We start from the raw sequence: 20,230 nt of genomic DNA on the forward strand, positions 1-20,230 counted from the left end.
GGACCAACTGCATCTTCTGTTCCTTCTTACCGCTGCATGGTCCAGGTCTGACTTCTGATGCTCTTCTAGAAATGATAGTTATACATAGTTTTAAAACGTTTTTGCAGCAGTTTACAAGATTTATTTCTTTTCTAGTTTTTACAAGTTTTTATTAGTTACTAGTTTCAGTTATTTTGGATAGTTATTTTACCTCTCTTCCCCCCTTCCTCCCTCATACCTAAGTGTGGGTACCGCATTATGCCCACAACTTTGGGCTTCAAACTCTGCACCTCTGTCTGCGGGGTAAGGAAGGGGGTGACCCTAAAAAGTTTGGGGATGGTTGATTTATTGCAGTAGCAGAGTGACTCAAGGGACAAGTCATTTCCCCTAGAAAATCTCCCAATGGATTTATGGTTACATCAAACTTTGCCATTAACTGTCAGGCCTACCTCTCCCTACAGGCGTGTGGGCTCACTCCACGAAAGCTCTGGCTTCGACCACAGGCTCCCTTCAGGACATTCCGCTTGTAGATATATGTAGAGCGGTCCCATGGAGTTCGGCACCCACCTTTGCAGCACACTTGATGGTGGATGTCTCCTTTGGCATAGCAGTTCTCTGCTGGACCATTCCATCCTCATCCTCCCACCCAACTTAGGTACTGCTTGTCAGACACCCTCAGTGGAGTACAATGGGGGCCATCACTTGAAGAAGAGGAGGGGGGGGGGTTACTTACCTGTAACTGGCGGTTCTTAAGATGTGTGCTCCCTATCTGTATTCCATTTCCTGGTATTCGCGGTGGAGAAGAAACTAAAGATGCTGTTGGTCCGCTGTGCCCTTTATTGCCTCGGACGGAAGCATGAGGTGAGCTAGGGCGTATGCGCGGACCAACGGACACTACTTTGCAGTTCTCTGACTCTGGGCACATAATGCGCATGCGTAACCCTCAGTGAAATAGAGATAGGGACCACACATCTCAAAGACCTACAGTTACAGTAAGTAACCTCCTCTTATTGCTATATGGAGCAGCAGCAAGTCCCTTGCATGGCTTTTACAGTCTGGTTGCAGGAGTAGTCTGTTGGGGAAGTCTATCCAGTTACAGTGCAAGGGAATAGGGATCCTGTGGGGGCTGCCGAAGTGGAGGGGATCTCTGTGCCATATGTGACTTATGTTTATTGTGGATATTAACACAGGTGTTGCTGGTCATGGGTGAAATCCTTTTGAGTTGCTGGTTCCCTTTCTACAGAGAAAAGATTCAGAGGAGCAGCAGGTTAGACAAGTCCAGAAGATCCGAAGGTTTTTCTATCCAAAATATAGGAATTGCCATTCTGGATCAGACCTGTTGTCAATCTAGTCCAATATCCTGTGTGACAGTGATCAGTATCAGCAAAAAGAAGAACAGGAGTACTTGTGGCACCTTAGAGACTAACAAATTTATTAGAGCATAAGCTTTCGTGGACTACAGCCCACTTCTTCGGATGCATATAGAATGGAACATATATTGAGGAGATATATATACACACATACAGAGAGCATAAACAGGTGGGAGTTGTCTTACCAACCCAATTAATTAAGAGAAAAAAAACTTTTGAAGTGATAATCAAGATAGCCCAGTACAGACAGTTTGATAAGAAGTGTGAGCATACTTACAAGGGGAGATAGATTCAATGTTTGTAATGGCTCAGCCATTCCCAGTCCTTATTCAAACCGGAGTTGATTGTGTCTAGTTTGCATATCAATTCCAGCTCAGCAGTCTCTCGTTGGAGTCTGTTTTTGAAGTTTTTCTGTTGTAATATAGCCACCCGCAGGTCTGTCACTGAATGACCAGACAGGTTAAAGTGTTCTCCCACTGGTTTTTGAGTATTTTGATTCCTGATGTCAGATTTGTGTCCATTAATTCTTTTGCGTAGAGACTGTCCGGTTTGGCCAATGTACATGGCAGAGGGGCATTGCTGGCACATGATGGCATATATCACATTGGTAGATGTGCAGGTGAACGAGCCCCTGATGGTATGGCTGATGTGATTAGGTCCTATGATGTCACTTGAATAGATATGTGGACAGAGTTGGCATCGGGGTTTGTTACAAGGATAGGTTCCTGGGTTAGTGGTTTTGTTCAGTGATGTGTGTGTTTATGCTCTCTGTATGTGTGTATATATATCTCCTCAATATATGTTCCATTCTATATGCATCCGAAGAAGTGGGCTGTAGTCCACGAAAGCTTATGCTCTAATAAATTTGTTAGTCTCTAAGGTGCCACAAGTACTCCTGTTCTTCTTTTTGCGGATACAGACCAACACGGCTGCTACTCTGAAAACTGATCAGTATCTGATGCTTGAGGAAGGAAGCCTCATTTTAGGCAGAGGATCATTTTAGTCATGGAGGGAACATATAGGTCACTTAAATATGTTGGTTATATTTTAAATCTGTCCCAAGCTAGAGTTATGACCTCAGTTATTACTAATCACCATAAACTGGAAATAGGACATGTAAATCATGTGGCTTATAGTCATAAGAACTAGGAAATCAGAAATTTACAGTGAAGGTAACGAGTTAGGGTGGGCTTTGACATACAGTGCTTAGGGTTTGTAGCATCTGAGGTTGTTGTTGATGGTAATTATGGCATATTTTTCTAAACTTAGGTGGAGAATCTCTGTTATGTGAATAGGTGTTCCTGTTACTGGTTTTCTTATGGTTATGTAGCGGCAGAGTTTTAAAAATGTGTTTTTATGGACCGACAGTGGCTACACTCCAGAGTTAAGGTTTAGATTCACTTTCCACTATAAGCTTAAGCTTGGTTCCCTTTCTAAAATTCTTAACAGTTCATATTTTGCATGCGTGGTGTGTGACTAACAGATAACTTTTTCCTGCCCCCAAATTTGAACCGTGGGCCTCAGAAAAAAGTAGGTGTTAATCATGTTTTGAAAATTCTTCAAACACTTTTTTTTTTTTTTTGCACACTGTATGTTATCTTGAAAAGCGTTTGGTCTACGTTATGGTTTAATTGCTTTCTAAATAACTTTACAAATTTCTGAGAGAAGCACACTTTGATTCTTGTTAGTTATTCAACTTCAAATTAGTTTTAATGAATGCTTTTCAGTGATTATTTAAATAATGATAATTTGTATGTGGACTGAAAATCCAGACTTCCACCTAAAATTAATATTTGTGGCAAAGTTTGAAGAAACTGACATAAGAAATTACAATAGTATATCTTGCTACTAATTGCATAGGATTCCAAAGCACACCTATATGAATTGAACAAAATGAAAATCCAGCTATACAAAAGGGCTTACTTCATCTACCAGTAAAACTAAATTACTTATTGGGTGAAACAAAGCAACTGTTGAACAGTACAGGGTAAAACTTCATAGTCATTTTTCAGAAGAGTTGAAGGGTTCTCTGGTTTTCTTTCATTTTTCTTTTTAAATCTTTTCTCTTTTTACCTCTTCTCCTGGTGCGACTTTTGAATGTATCCACTCATCTAATTGATAATGTAATGCTTTCCTAATCCTTACATAGAGGTGACAAACAAGATCAAATGCTATTTGTATATTGTGTGTGCACCCAATTTTTACCTGCAAGTCCATTGTGGTTATTTAGCTTAAACTTTGATAGGGAGCCAAGCACATGGTAGGCAAGAGCCAAATGGAATTTAAATATCTTAGTTCTGATAATGGGAGCCATTCCTCATTATTTTGATGTTTGGCCATGTGGCTGAAATATTCTTTTTCAAAACTGCACAAAGTTTACTTGGAAATACAGACACATTCTTAGGTTCTTTATGTGAATAGTTTTTAACAATTTCTTCAGAAACTTAGTTATAGTAGATATAATTAGAATTTATTTTTGTCTTGATGATCAGTGCTGCGACTGCTCTCTGTATATTTTCTCTCACCCACGCAGCCATCCTTAAATCATCCCCCAGATTCACCCATGTTTGCTCTGGGAATGTCCACATACAATATACAAACCTCATATGGATACATAGATTGAAAAATCAATATGCTTGGAAGGCCATAACAGCAGATAGCTTTCTAAATTCTAATGTAAGATAAGAATGATGGTTTGCTTGTAAACCCATTGCACTCCCAGGTGAGTTAAAGTAATAACTCCACCAGCACAGGAGATGTCTGTCTTCTCATGCAGTTCTGCCTCTTCAGTGGTTACGTAAGGCTTCATTCTTCTTTTCAGCAATCAAAATATTTCAGCATCATTTCACAAAGCCCATAGATTAGATACTGTGGAGATGTTAAGAAAATTGCTGTCACAGGATGATTCTTTTATTTTTGTAGTAGTAATAGCAGCAGCAGCATTAAGTAAATAATAAAAAGATCCACACGCGGTATTGTATGCCACCAAACTGGGCTGTAGCAAAGACTTTGGGAGGGATGTTGCTGATGTGTCTCAGTATTATTTCATGGCTGCTAGCTGTGGGATTCTTATACCATTCTCTAGAGCACCTGGTACTGGACATTCTGAGACAGGATTCTGAATTAGGATCTCATCCAATATGGCAATTCCTGTGTTCCTAAGTCCCTCCTCTGGCTCCAGCTGTGGACTGGTTGGATGGATAGAGGCTGCTGTTGGCTTACTCCCCTACACTATTTTACTCCTTACAAATGTCTATATGCAACAACTCAGATTGTCCCTGGGTGTTCTGCTCCTGCACCTTGAGTTACTTTAGCTTCCTCTCCTTACATAGTTTTAGAACATGCTCTTGGAACCTCTGAATGAAGGAGGAGCAAAAAATATGCAAAGGCCGTTCTTCTCCCTTAAAATTTGTCAAGAAACTGGGGCAGGCTGCTGAAACACATTCTCCCAATACCCTTTCAAGAACAGGGTGGCTTCTTTTGAGTGACATTACAAAATGGACAAGGGGGGAGTATCCTCTTCCTCTTCCCCCAAGCAAATATTTAACAGTGAGAATGCACTGAAGCATAACACAAGGAGTTGGGGGCACTGGAGAAGGCCTGGAGAACAGTTGCTGAGCCCTGACAAATTCCAGCAGATCAAGAAACAAACAGGATCTTCATTTCCAGCTTAGAACTGGTCACATGCTATAAACAATTTTAAAAATAATGAGATTTCTAGACATGGTTCTAGGGGATCCCATGAGTTTTTGTGGAATTTAACCTATAACCTTAAGGGGTTGTTGAGAAGAAGTCAAGGGGCTGCAGTAGTGGGTGGAGTTTCCAGCTCCCTACCCACATGATCATGAGAGGTGGTTTTGATGCTGGTGGATCTGCAGAAACAGTGACCCACTGGCCACGCTCTGCCTCCAAAACCACTGTCTGACCCGCCTCTCAAGAAAGGGTCAGATAAGAAGTGCAGAGTTTCCTCAGCATAGTGCCTCACAACTTGTTTTTCCCTCCTGTGGAGCACAGCAGTTTTATTGCATTGCAGTCTTCCACAGACGATGAAGGATCCTAATTGCTTAAACATGCAAATACATTGTCTGCATTTGGGGACTTGCTATTTGTACTTTAGTGATTGAAACGTATGGCCTCATCTCTAGTTCTGCTCACTTTTTTTTAAATGCCCTTTCTTCCTTTTTGGAGTGCAGAATGTATGTAAGCACCTTGTGCTAAAAATGATGTTTAACTGGATGTGTCAGTGTTTCGCATGACATCTTTGTTTTTTTCTAATCCCATTTTGCCTATTCTAACTCCACACCCTGGTAGTCAGTGGCAGATATGAGGCTGCGAAACCCTAACTTGCATTTATTGGTGACACGTGAAATGAGAGTGTGCTTCATAAATGTAGGCAACTTGTTTCTAATAATCCTAGTAGATATTTCTGCCATGGAAATAAGAGCAAATGCCATTACATTTACAGAAACGGGGTAAAAATTAGACATTTTTAATATCCATTCAGCAGTACCTTGCCAATATATCTTGTTCTAAAGGTTAGCCGTCAAAGTTTTGTAATGGAGAAAATTCAAATGAAAAAGCAGAACCGCCTCTCCCCTTTCTCCCCCCGCCCCCACACACAGTTTTGTGCAGAGAGAGAGGTAGGTCTGTTACCAGGGGGGAAAAAATCTTTTATCTTAAATGGATAAAATTAAGTTTCATTACATAGTTGTCATAAGTCGTACGCTCAATTTGCAAACGCATCTAACCTATGCTGTCTAGTGTCAATATGTAGATTATTTATAATACGCTTGTAGGTCACAGATTCAAATCCAGCCCAAGACAATAAAGACCAGAAGTTGTTGCTCTCTAATGGCTGTTCAGTATACTGGGTGAAGTGACTTGGTAGACAATGGAAGAGCGTGCTGTTGTTAACATTAGAAAAAATCCTCCACCATCACGAATGGCAGTAATGGGACATCATTGGTGGTGGTTTCGGAAGAGAGGCCAGAATGAATGTGAAGACTGAACTAACCTGGGGTCCCTGGACATGTTCCCTCCTGTTGAAGTTTGAGGCAGATTGATGCAGCAGGGGAGGAGGAGCTTGCATGTTACCAGGTCTGTGGAGAGAGGATTTAATTCTACAGGGATGTCAGTTGGACACTTTCATCAGTCCTCAGTTCACACACGTGCTCTTTAGAGATGAATAATTTATTTAATATTTGGCAGGGAACAACTTCTATCCTCATTGGTTCAACTACAAGTGGAGGAGACAAGGACCCTATTTATGTAGTCCATCTTCTCACAACTGAACTAGTGAAGATAAAAATAGCTTCCCCGTTGCCACCATATTATTTACCACATACTGTTTACACTATGGAATTTTCAGTGTTGGTCCCTCTGTGACGCTTTTAACAATTCAGACGTATTTTGTTTTAAACCTCAGTAGAACTGCTGCAGGTTTTTTGTTTCTCTGCGCTGTCTGCGGCTGTGCTGGTTACCTAGGAAACAGCTATTGGGTGGAATTTGATTTGCTTGGTTGTCAGAGTTATGTTTAAAGTTTCAAGGAGTAGAATGGTGCATGTAGGCTCAGAAAATGTAAATGCATAGCAATATCATTATTTGGATTTTTGGTAGCTTATACTTCGGAAAATTTTGTTAAGAAATAAATAATCAGCACTTGCATTGGGTTTCTGAAGGAGAGTGAGAGAAATTCCTGCACCAGCTAAATGAAGGATTTGTATAGCACAGGGACATTAAAAAGCAACAGAGGGTCCTGTGGCACCTTTGAGACTAACAGAAGTACTGGGAGCATAAGCTTTCGTGGGTAAGAACCTCACTTCTTCAGATGCAAGTAATGGAAATCTCCAGAGGCAGGTATATATCAGTGTGGAGATAACGAGGTTAGTTCAATCAGGGAGGGTGAGGTGCTCTGCTAGCAGTTGAGGTGTGAACACCAAGGGAGGAGAAACTGTTTCTGTAGTTGGATAGCCATTCACAGTCTTTGTTTAATCCTGATCTGATGGTGTAGATCTGCCCACATATCTACACCAGCAACACCATCACTGGACCTAACCAGATCAGCTACAACATCACCGGCTCATTCACCTGCACGTCCACCAATGTTATATATGCCATCATATGCCAGCAATGCCCCTCTGCTATGTACATTGGCCAAACTGGACAGTCACTACGCAAGAGGATAAATGGACACAAGTCAGATATCAGGAACGGCAACATACAAAAACCTGTAGGAGAACACTTCAACCTCCCTGGCCACACAATAGCAGATGTAAAGGTAGCCATCTTACAGCAAAAAAACTTCAGGACCAGACTCCAAAGAGAAACTGCTGAGCTCCAGTTCATTTGCAAATTTGACACCATCAGATCAGGATTAAACAAAGACTGTGAATGGCTATCCAACTACAGAAACAGTTTCTCCTCCCTTGGTGTTCACACCTCAACTGCTAGCAGAGCACCTCACCCTCCCTGATTGAACTAACCTCGTTATCTCCACGTTTCGTTCTTACCCACGAAAGCTTATGCTCCCAGTACTTCTGTTAGTCTCAAAGGTGCCACAGGACCCTCTGTTGCTTTTTACAGATTCAGACTAACACGGCTACCCCTCTGATACAGGGACATTAATTACTCATATAGTTGCCGGGTAATAGAGTTAACATATGTAACCCTAGGGTACTCATGCATGTTCGAAATATAAACTTATTGTTTGGTTACTGCTCTATGGGAATTGCTTGTGTAGAATGGGAGTTAATTTCTTTCTGCTCAAGGGTGAATTAGCAGAGGCAAACAGTTTTCTATAGCTCTAACCAGGGACTATATACAAAATCAGATTTATTGGAGGGTAGGGGAGATGAAATTTGAGCACCCGTGAATAGTAAAATGGTAGATATTTCTAGCCCACAATAATATAGTCTATACGTCTCACAATCTCTCGGATCTCAGTACGGGCAGTGACTGACTTCAGTAGTGTGGTCACCTGTCTCAGAAGCCTCTCAATGCACACAGGGATGCCCAGCTCTAAAGAAATGGACTGGAGAGCCTGGTGGTTGGTGACTGTTGGCATGAATTTATTTGCAGCTTTCAAGAGAGATGAGAAATCGAAGTTAATAGAAAATAATTTTTACCATTACAATCTTTCCTAATGGTTTTTAAATTGCTGCTTTACACACATGCATGAGGCTGTCTGTCTGAGGGAGGGTTGGGGTGTGTGTGTGTAACGAATTTAATTGTATTTCTGTCTCTGTACCAAATGTTTACAGGCTTCTTCCTGTAAATGTGAATGCCTGGGTCTACCACAAATGCTCAGACACAATCTCAAATGTGCAAGTGTCACTTTGCTCCTGCCGTGGTTACTGATAGGAGCAGTGGTCTATCCAGCACAGTTGCAGTTGGTAATTTCTCTCTTGCCTACTGACAGTTCACTAAATAAAACCCAAAGTTATGTTAGAAGCAAACATCATCATTCTGTCTCATAGGCATCTGCAGACTTCACACTTACATTCTATGAAATGGAATCCAAGATGGAGGGCATATAGTAAATTGGGTCTGGTCTTCGAACACTTTGTATGAACTGGCAAATGGATTTTAAGTGAAGAAAATGCAAGACATTTTTTAAAATTCTGGGGATAACTTAAATACCTAAAAATAAATGTAAATCAGATAAATCAGACTTTTATTTATTTTGCCTGATCTTTGGTCCATGAGACTCTACCAGCTGCAAGGATGGCAATGCATACCATTTTACAAGCAAATGTTTGAAGAAACAATGTAACGGAATGATATTTTGCAAAAACCCATCATTGCTCTGGAGGAGTGAGAAGAACTTTCATACAGTTTTACAGTAGTAGAGTTGCTAAAGCAGTCTGTCATTTATGTATTAGAAGAAACTTCTGAGGAAGGGTATGCAAAAATATGGAAACTCTCTCAAAAATACTTGGGAAATGTAATACTTAGACAAAAGACTAGAATTACAAAAAACTTCAAATAAAAGCAAGAAACATAAGAATTTTGGGTGTGCTAGATGTGATAGATTTGTGCAAGATCTTTTCCTTTTGCCAGACAAAGAAGTTTTTATTTGTTAGTTTTAAAAAGTTAGCTGATTTCCCTGAACTAGGAGAGAGGGAGGACAGTAACGGAACTATAATTGCAAAACTTGCTGATTAGGGGAGAGAATTTTGAAAGAAAGCCAGGGTCAGGAGAGATTGACAGTTTGAAGGTGCAAAGATCTTTATCTTCCCAGCTCTCAATACACATACTCAAAATAGGAGGAGGGAATTAGTGTGTATTGAAGAGGACTTTCAAGATGAAGAGTTTAATGTGTCCTTATTGTTAAGATAGGACCATGGGAATAGATATTATTTTTCTGATCATTAAATCTGTGAAGAGATTGTTGGAATGAATACCTTTTGAAATTTAAATTCAAAACAGGCTCTGGCAGAGGAAGTAATTTGAAAAATGACACAATTACTAAAGGTTTGTTCTGCTTCTTTCTCTTTAAAGCTAAGCTTGTTAGGTGATGCTGGTTGCTGCGTGGTTGTCACCTTGCTCTATTCTCCTGGCATGTCCAAGGGTTCTTTAACATTTTATTTTAACACTGTTAATTATGAGGTTGCATGTCCTGTATTTGTGGCAAATGTGCAAGCAGACAAATGTATTGAAATTTTTGCTAAGTAAAAGGTACTCTTAAAGTTTCATTCATGACAGATAGAGACAGACATAGCTTTTAATACTTAATATGCCCAATTCCCATTCACTTGGCGGATAGGGATATAAATGTGAATGTGCATTTTTAGTTCTAATAACACTTTTGCATAATGTTTATTTTATAATCATGCATATAGAATTAGTTCAAGTAGTCTGTAATCTACTTAATTGTCATTTGTTCTTTTATGTTAGCATTTGGAAATGGTTGTGAATGTGTTATATTAAAACCTAATTATTATGAAGGTTAAAAAAGGGAATATTTGGGAAAGTGGAAATTATATATAATGTTTTTTAATAAGAAGGTTCAGATAAGGTGCATACTGAGATCTGAAGACATTTTAGCTAAATGAAATTACTTACACCACTCGTATCCTCTTTTGAAAAGGCATGAAGTATGTGGTGCTGCAAATATCAGAGCATAGCAGGAAAAGGTAATAGTGGCACTATCCTTTATATAAAGAAAGGAAAGTTGGCAGTAAACTGAGTAATCTGAATGTAGACCCCAGTAAAATAGTAGAATAAATATTTGAATGAAAATATTAAACACTCAAGTATAACTTCTCATACTATCTCCTAGTTCCTAGAAGATAGAGCCATAATAATTAAATAGCATGGAAATATGAAGAACAAATGATTCCAGACCAAATTAATCATCTTATTTAAAAACTATAAAATTTGTGGATAAAAATGCAGTTAATATAATATTTAGAGTTCAGAAAGGCATGTAGAGCATTTGATAGAAATCTCAGGATAGGTTAGATAGTTTTTATATGGATAGAAAACCAAAGCAAGGTTCTTAAAGGATAATGACAAATGCTGGTGTATTAGTCTGGGAGATTGTTGTCCAATAGGATACCATAAGAACTGCTGTTATGACTGTTTTTATTTAACATCATCTTACTGGTCTGGAAGCAATACAGAAGCAATACTGTAAACAGCACATTAATTACATTTGCATGTTGCTAATTGGTGAGGTGAGAGAATGATGACACTGAGGACCGATAAATAACACAAGGAGATGTAGAATGGTTAAATGTGTACACTGGAAAAAAACACAATGCAATTCAACCTGAAAGGAACAGGAAAAATGTGAGCTAATACACCTGAGGAATGTTAATCTACATTTAACAAAGATACTTAATCAGAGGGATATCTGGAAAGTTATTACGTTGAAAAAAGTTTTTTGGTTGATAGTGATAGTCATTTGGTGGCAAAAAAGGAAGATATGATTTTTGACTTTGTAAACTAACATCACAACCCTAGGGAGGCAATGGCTGCTCTCCAAGTGGTACTATGGCACACCTGGACTATTGTATATCTCCTAGCATCTGGACACACTAATACCAGAAGGATGTTGACAGCAATCAGAACAGCAACCAAAAATGATTAAAGGAAGAGAGGGAGGGGCTATGATACCTATTGCTTGGCTAAGTTATAACCAGTGTGGGAAACTTATAATACCTGTGACACAGAGGAGGGAAAAAGATTGTTTAGTTGTCCAAGGGGAGATAGTAATGGGATGAAATTGGATAAAGGAGAAAAACAGGATGAATAGAAGAATTAATTTTCTAACAGATCAGCCTAATAGACTGTGGAACAGTCTCCCAGTGGAAGTGCTAGAAGTCCCATTACTTAGTTTTAAAAAGTATTTAAAGCCTATTGTGTTGTGTTGCTGGAAATTTTGTCCTAATTTTGGAAAGAACTGAATTTTATAGAGAAATTATTTCTAAGTGCTATGAGTTAAGTGTAAGTATTTTTACGACTGTAAGGCTAGTTTTACTCTCCAAACAAAGGGTGATACTTCTCTGTAGATGAAAGGTATCTTTCTACTTTACATTGAAAAAGAATATGAAAAAATAAGAAAATATCTTTGGCCAATTTCATAACCTCCTTAAATTATGTATTTAATACTCCTGATTAACAGGCTAGTAGTATGTTTCAAATGGTGCAAAGGACATCCCAAAGCAGTTATGTCATGCTCAAACAGGTGAACTGAAAAGATGCCTAAGCAAATACATTAAGTTTTTCCATTCAGAGTTAATAGGGATGTATTTTGTTTTAAATCAGATGTGGTGTAGCTAACATTACTGATTTCTAATAATGGTAATATATTTTCATTTGAAACAAAAGGCAATATACAAAAGATCTCAAACCCCTTACAGTCTAACCAATGCTTATGAATCACCACTGCAATGCAGCTACCGCTGGGGAGAAGTGTGACAGTCTGTTAATATTCTGCATTAGGCACAAAAGAACTTTTGGCCAAAGACACCAGAGCAATCCCTTACCCTTAATTTAAATAATGATGCTATAATTAATATACAGACTTTCGTTTATATGTAACTGCACAGAACTAACATATATAGTGACACAAACAGATTACTAAACTGTAAAATAGTTGCAATAATAAAGCTAGTTCCTTGGTAAAAAATAAAAAAAAGTATTGATGCTTCTTAAGACCCAGGAGGCCCCTGCAAATAGACAACATTATCTGTTTTTGTAACAAGGGTAGGGGATGCTAAGCAAGTTTATACACAAGTATTACACTCCCCTTCTTCCTTCACCTCAGCTTTAGTCTTTGCTGAAGCGCAGGCCAGAATGTGTTTTCAGAAAGCATTACACAAAGCTGAACCTCAGGGCTATTGTATGTAAAACCCTGATAAATAGATGTTAGTAGTTCCCAGTCCGTTTCAAAGAGAGTTCAAAAATGTTTTAAACAAACATTTAATGCACCCAGAAAACATTGTAAATAATGTAAAACATCGAAATTGCTGACTGGTCCTTTCAGACCTGAAACAGAAATCTGTAGGCTGGATTCAAAGTGGTGCAGGGTTTGGGCTCAGCATATAAAATACCCATTTTCTGGATCTCTGTATGGCTCTCACTCTGTAGGGCATTATCTTCCCCTCTCCCAAACCCAGTTAAGTCAGGCAAGAACGTGCTAATCCTCAGTAAAGGATGTAAATCCTGTTTTAAAAGTTAACAGTTTAAACAATTTCTATTTAATTTAAACGGTTAACCAATTAAAGAGACCCCCCCCCCCGGCATGGCTGGGGCTGATCTGGCCCGCCAGCGCGGCTGGGGCTGGAGCCTCTCTGGCCGTGGTCCCCGAGAGAAGACTCTTCAGAGTCCAAAGGAGAATCTTTTGCTCTGCCCAGGGCACATCACCAGTACCCAGCCTATATGCTGGTGGATGTTGGTACTGGCCCCCCTGCCAGAATGTGGCCAGCGAGTCAGTGTCCAATGCAGTGGTCATACTGGAACCCCTGGAGGTTTCACCTCCTCCCACTGCTCCTTCTCGGTGGCTTCAGAGAAACGGGTTACCGCTCCTTCCTACTCAGCACTGGATCCCGACTCCAGCACCGATCCTGGTGCTGACATCCAGGAGATGGCTCCAGGGAGGATGTAATAGAAATGGAAGAAAAGAAAGGAACCCCTCCTCTGGTGCAAGCCGCCTCCTCCTCCCTGGACAAGGCTGTCACGGGACCCAGTAGCCTTCTTGTGCAGGATGACTTCAGGGCCCATCAGGACCTTCTGAAGTGGGTCATGGCGAACCTAGGTCCGGAGATTGAGGAGCTCAAAGCATCAGCACACATCTCCTCCCCACTGCTTCTCTCCCTTTCTTTAGGTCAAACAAAATGCTGCTGTATAAGGCATGTGGATTACACTTCAGTTTCAATAGAATGCTCAGAATAGTGACCAGATCTGGTTTCTGCTTTTCTCTTCCATGGATCCTAAATTCCATTCACTAAAATAGTCACAACTGTTGGATGTTAGTACCCATTGTTTAATGTCCAGTGTCATTTTTTAGGACCAGGTGATAGGGTCTAACTGCATGAAACATCTTGGTCATCAAGATTTTGTTCTGTTTTGAAGTACTATCTTCTGATTGTCAGTCCAATTACAAAATATTTGGTCAAACTTTGGGCATCTTCTATTATTTTGTTGATCACTGCTATTTTCAGTTTCCAGAAAACCTTGAGCTAGTAGCATATGTGGTTATGCAGTTTAGCCCGCGCATTGCCTCTCCAGCAATCAGCCATATAATGGCGACTGAGTTTCCTTTAAAATAAAAGATATATTTGTCTGGTGGAGTCGCTATTCTTGCTCCTGGAACATAGTGGTATTTTTAATAATTTTTCTTCTTTAATTAGATACCTAGCTTCTGATTGTACTTCTCTGTTAATCTGCCAGAAGAGTGTTCACAAGCGTTAGCCCTTATTAGGTTCCAATAGTTTGTAGATCAGTTCGCAATCAGTTGATTTTCCCATTGTTTTTCCTTCTTCTGAGAGTAAAGATCTTAAAAAACTTGTCTTGAAGTCCAGTTTATAACTGGCTTTAAATTCTTCAAATATTAACATCTTCCTATTTCCATAGGATTGAAAAATGAATAATAGCCTAGTTTTCTCTGCTGAGAAACTTCTAACCCTATAGAGATTGGGGAAGAGCATGGAACTCAGTGCATCTAACTTGAAAGATTAGAGAGCTGAATTATCCCTGCTGGGGTTTGAAACTTCAGTTCCAGGAAGTTTAGATATTTAAAACCTGAGACCAATGTAAACCTTTAAAAAAAAATAAAATAGATTTCGGTTAAGGATAATTGTCTGAAGTCTTTACTTGTGGGGGTTGAAACTGTCTTTACTTGTGGCTCTACCCATTATTATGAATAGCCCTGCTTTTAACTCTTGGTTAGTTTAGATATCTGCTTATGTGCACCCATCAATTATGGTGGCAAAACACAATCCATTTGACTGAGACGTGGTCATACTTAACCAGATATAGTCTCCAATTGTTGATCAAGTTACTGCAATATTTGTCCACGTGGTCATTTACCTATTGTTCAGTAGTTTAATTTGAATCTCATCTGTCATGTGCTGGATACTTGGTTGTGGGTGAAGAGCACAAAGCACAAGTTGGGGTCAGGGAGATGGTGTAAAAGTAGCCTGTTTTCACTCTGAACTACCCTGTCTCAAGCTCACTGTATGCAGGTTCTCATCAGCTGCGAATGACTCTGTAGGGCTGAAACATCGAACCGAAACCGAACAAGACAGAGGTCTCCTAGCTTTTATGCCTTCCCCCACCCGCCAGCTGTCCCATCTACGCTGTCAGCAGGGACGAAGTGTTATGGAACTCTGTTCATCAGCTCTGCACCACCGGAAGATCCTCCTTCTGCACTGACGACATTCTCCCAGGACTAGATACTCTGGGCTCACAGACAAAATCTGCCAGATCCTAAAACACATTAGCACCCCAGCTGCCACAGCTCAGTAACATAGTCCTTGCAGCTGAGAATCAGGAAAGATGGAAATCCTTTTATAATAAAAATGGAATTGCTGGCAGGAAGGAGGGGTTTGTACTTCTGTCTCCCTAACGTTGAAAGAGTAGAATATACAGGGTTTTTAATAATAATAATAAAAAAAAAAGCTATAAAAGCGACTTCCAGTCAGCAATAATTCCCAGCCTCTGAATTGAGGCCTTCTCTCCCTCAGGGTTTTTCCAACTCACCAGATAATAGTTTTCTAACTTAACCATAAAGTGATGGCATTGAAAACGTGGTCTAAGTACATAAGCTCCTTAAATGCAACAGAAGCATTGATTCAGTGACACCTCTCAATGTTTTTTTATATTTGATTTCTCCCCCCAGTTCTTTGACTTGTAAAACTTTCTGTAATTCATTATTAGATTTACCGTTTCTGGTGGTTATTTAAAAGGCACCTTAGCTACAGAAGCAAATCAATATTTACAGTGCATTAGTGCCACAGAGAATTTGAAGCCTTGTGATTAGAGTTCATTGCTGTTTTATCCAATCTTCAAAGAAACCACAGACATCAAACGCTATCAGCTGTCATCCTGGAATCAGTGACATTGCACTGGTCCCATGCGCACTTCATCTGGTGGTTTAATTATTGAAGCTCATTTTCTTTGATTTTTTTTCTTTTAATATTTCAGAGAATATCCATTTGAAATCTATAAAATAGGTAAACCAGAAAATTATAACCAACAATACTTTAATAGAAAATGCATTCAAAATATTCTTTTTTATGACCATCACAATTGGGTAGGAGGAGTTTTTGAAATAGCAATATCAGAAAAGTGTAGACGGCGATGATACTTATAACTTGCAATAATTATGGGGTGGTGGAGATTAATCTGTTGGAATAGCTGTGGTGAAAAGTTGTGCTTTAGCAAGGGGTGTGCGATAGAGCTACACTGGCTTGCCACCCATGTTCCAATAAGGCAAAAAGGTCATGTTAAACTTACATATGTGTAACCTGGAAATAAATTTAATATGTGCTTAAGCAGTTATGCTTCATAATTCATTTTTGGTAGAGTCTGGATATTAACACCTATCACTTTTATGTTTAAACATGGAATCAATTTGGGAAAGACCCCATGATGGCTATGTACATGTCAGCAGTAGTTAGTTAGCAAGTAATATCTTCTCATTAGCAATGTGTATACAAGACTCTTTCCTCTCTCCTGCCCTTTAGGAAAATGTCTAATAAATGACTGAAAATGCCTCCTTAGGCAAATTTGTCACTAAGTGTATTATGTGTGTTGTATACTGTCCTCGTTATATTAGTTTTTTTCTGATGCATATTAATATTTGGGATTCCTTGTTTGTGCAACAGCTGTCTTTTTTTGAAAAGCCACCACTGTTCAGCAAGGTGTAAGTGATTACGTTTTGCTGCAGAAAGATAGGTAATGAAGTGTTAATTGCCATCTCTTTCAGAAAAGTAGTCTGTAGAATTTCATGTTCTTTCCATGATTAAAATTCAGCTTAATCTACTCTGCTTATAACAGTTCATTGAAAAATCATCATATCAAGTAATTGGTAGGGAGAAAATGAAAAGGGAGGGACACCATGCCAGCAAGTATCTATTGGATTTCTAATCTCAAATATTTCTTATAGCAAGTGAACAAAGTGGTTACATGGCTGTAAGTTATCGGTGCATGTAGTAGGGTTAAGTACTGCTGGTTAGCAAACTCGAGAAATATATTCTGGTGACTGCTGTTTGGAACTGAAATATAGATTGGCATTTTTCTTAAGTGGCACAACTCTTACCACAGAACCACTTGCCTGACCAGGCTAATCTAATAAATGAGAAATGATGTTCAGAGCTAAGGCAAGAACTAAGATACCTTTCTTCATGTGGTCACTTCATTAAGCTTTGTGGTGGTGGTGCCTGTGACTACAGCTGTGTCATCTTTGTTATACAGATCTCTTGGGATTCCATAGTGTTTCTTTTATTATGCTTACGATCTAGAGGAAATGTGATGCTTTACTTTCAGCTGCTTAGCGATGACTTAAGTTTTCAAAGCAATTGCAACTTGAAAACAAAAACACTGTATTTGAGATGGTGTGCTGTATGAGTATATGCATATTTAATATCCAGAAATTAGCTAAAACAAGTAAGGTAACTTCAGTGTGTATATGCTATTCTGTAGGATTTAATTGATCCTTCTTGAAATATTCCTCTAATTACTTCACTTCTGTTTTGATTTTATTAAATATTGTAATTCATTAGCGGAAAACATTCATATCTGTGCTGAAGTAAAACTATTGTGAAATAAAATGTAAGGTTTTGAAAGAGGAAGCAATCCAATGTAATGGTAGTGAAAAAATATTTATTAATTTTTCTCTCTTGCTATGTTCACCAGTAGTGCTCATTAAAAAATGTGATAATTGCTGTTGGGTACTACTCACATTGAATACTTTTTAAAGACAGGAAATCATGTGGCTAAATAAATATTCATCACACTAATATTCTTGCACTATACATTCTGGAGGGCAGAAACTGTCTCTGTCTGTGTGATATTGTAACACCACCCACAACAGAATCTCAGTGCTGATCAGGGCCTCTGTGTGCTAGCGTATAAATTGACATTGCAGAGCCTGGAAAATCCACTTGTTGAATTCTTGCTATTGAATTTTTTTCTGCTGAATGTGTGTGGGACACATGCTATCAACTGCTGTATAATCTAATCTTTCCTGTCAAAGGAAAAGATGGTTATGGTTCGAGCCCTACAGTTCTGAAGATAACTTTCTGAGTCTGGACCAGATGTAAATCAATGTAGCGCTGTCTTTGGGCTGCTCCACTGATTCTGCTGCTGAGAGCTCAGTGTTCTCATGGATTTTTTACCAGTTATTATTTCTGTTACTCAGAGCCCTGTGAACAGACAGAAACTGGCAAAAACCATTAGTGAGACAAGGTGGGTGAGGTATCGCTTCTTGGCTCTCTATGAGCTGAGGGGTGAAAACATTATCTATTATTGGACCAACTTCTGTTGGTGAGAGAGACAAGCTTTTGAGCTACATGGAGCTCTTCCTCAGGTCTGGGAACTCAGAGTGTCACAGCAAAATACAAGGTTGAACAGATAGAATATGTGCTAACTGTTCATGCTAAACTAAGGGACCATTCAAGAAGTGGCCCATTAACACCCCTGTTGTCATAAGACAAAAAGGGGGTTTAGTTGGTTATAGATTGTTAGTTGGGGTTATAGATAAGCCATATCTTTGATTTTTAGTGTCTAACAAAGTTATGAATTTAAGCTCCCAGACTCATCTTATGAAAGTGTTGTGCAGGTTTTCTTTGAAGATGTGGACTGAGAGGTCAGATATAGAGTGATGTTTTGGTGAAAAGTGTGCCACCCACAGGATGTTAAGGGGCCACTGCACCTTGAATGATCCCTTAGACTGTGTGCTAACTACTTACATTAAACTATGTGTTCCACCTTGTATTTAGCTGTGACGCTCTGAGACCATGTGAAAAAAACACCCCGACCAACATAAGTTTTGCTGGCATAAGCGCTTGTGTGCACAGTGCTATGTTGGTGGGAGACGCTGTCCTGCTGACGTAGCTACCGCCGCTCATTGGAGATGGTTTTATAATGTTGATGGGAGAGCTCTCTCCCATCAGTATAACACAGCTACACGAGCGCTCTTACAGAGGCACAGCCGTATCAGTACAGCTGTGCTGCTGTGAGCTTGTAAGTGTAGATGTAGCCTGAGTACCTTTCCCAGACCTTAGGAGCAGCTCTGTGTAGCTCAAAAGCTTGTTTCTTTGAGGGCAGGTACACAACAACACTACAGATGACAAAAATCATGTCAGTCTCACTCTGTTGTTGAATGGCAAAGCATTGAATGGCACCAGAGGCAGGCAATGAGGGCTGTTTGGGGAGGAGGGAAAAAAGGAGGGTTGGTAGAGAGGGTCACCATAGCATATACTGCAGACTTCTTGTAGTATAATAAATGGAAAGGGAAAAAAATTATCATGTTTCAGGAGGGACCTAGTATGAGAGATCACCAGGGGCTCACGAATGCAAGCTGACTGTCTAGCATGTATAATAAAGATTTCTTTCCTACAGTTCTTCCTACCTTCTGCATTCAATTATTGCTAATGAAATACTTCCCTCATCCCGCCTGCCAACCGATGCAGCTGGAAGGCTGGGGAGTAGGGTACGGTAACAGACACATCCCTGTTGCAGCAGCCAGGAGGTTGGGCGAGGGATAGAGAAACAAAGACACTCAAACTCAAGAGGCTTTGCAGTGAGAGGAGGGTGTGTGTGTGTGTTTGTGCACACATGCTCCTTTTCAGTGGAGAGAAAGGGCTGGGGGACTTCAAACGTATTTGGTATTTATTAGCTGGTGACTGATTTGAAAGTACAGTCTAGAGTCAGCACCTTGTAGAAACCCCAGCTCCCACCTCTTTCCTGAACAGATAAGAAGAGGGGACTGGGCTTCTCAACAGGACATTTCTCTCAGACAAGGCACCCCCTTCCCACATTTTGTAGTGGCTTCTGGCTAACTGGCTTAATCTCCTGGATAGTTGGTTTCTATTACATTTTTTAAATAGCTGCACGTAATCTGAGGTTGGTCAATTGATTAAAAAAAACCCTTCTAAAGTAACAGGCGCTTAAGATATTGTAATTGTGTTTATAAAACCAAGAAGTAGCTTCAAATAGTTCACTCTTTGGACCCACTCAGTCCTTGTCCTCTCCTCAGAGAAGAGGGAGTAATTGGTGGTGGTTTTCAAGAAATAGACCCATGTCCACTAGGCAGTTGCCTGAGGTCAGAAGCTAGCCAGTCTCTGCAAACTTCTTTTGGTTACAACCAGTCACCCAAGTTTTAAAATATATTTTTGTGTGTGTGAAAGAATATTCAGTTTTTGTTGTTT

The 20,230-nt window shown here is 39.6% G+C and overlaps 1 protein-coding gene across 32 annotated transcripts in view; it reads left to right on the forward strand.

The window, feature by feature from the left end:
- Window positions 1–20,230, forward strand: part of PARD3 (par-3 family cell polarity regulator) — a 664,552-nt gene that overhangs the window by 285,290 nt on the left and 359,032 nt on the right. The gene's annotated exons all lie outside the window — the stretch shown is intronic.

Source organism: Chrysemys picta, chromosome 2, assembly GCF_011386835.1.
Source record: "Chrysemys picta bellii isolate R12L10 chromosome 2, ASM1138683v2, whole genome shotgun sequence".
NCBI classification, from domain to species: domain Eukaryota; kingdom Metazoa; phylum Chordata; order Testudines; family Emydidae; genus Chrysemys; species Chrysemys picta.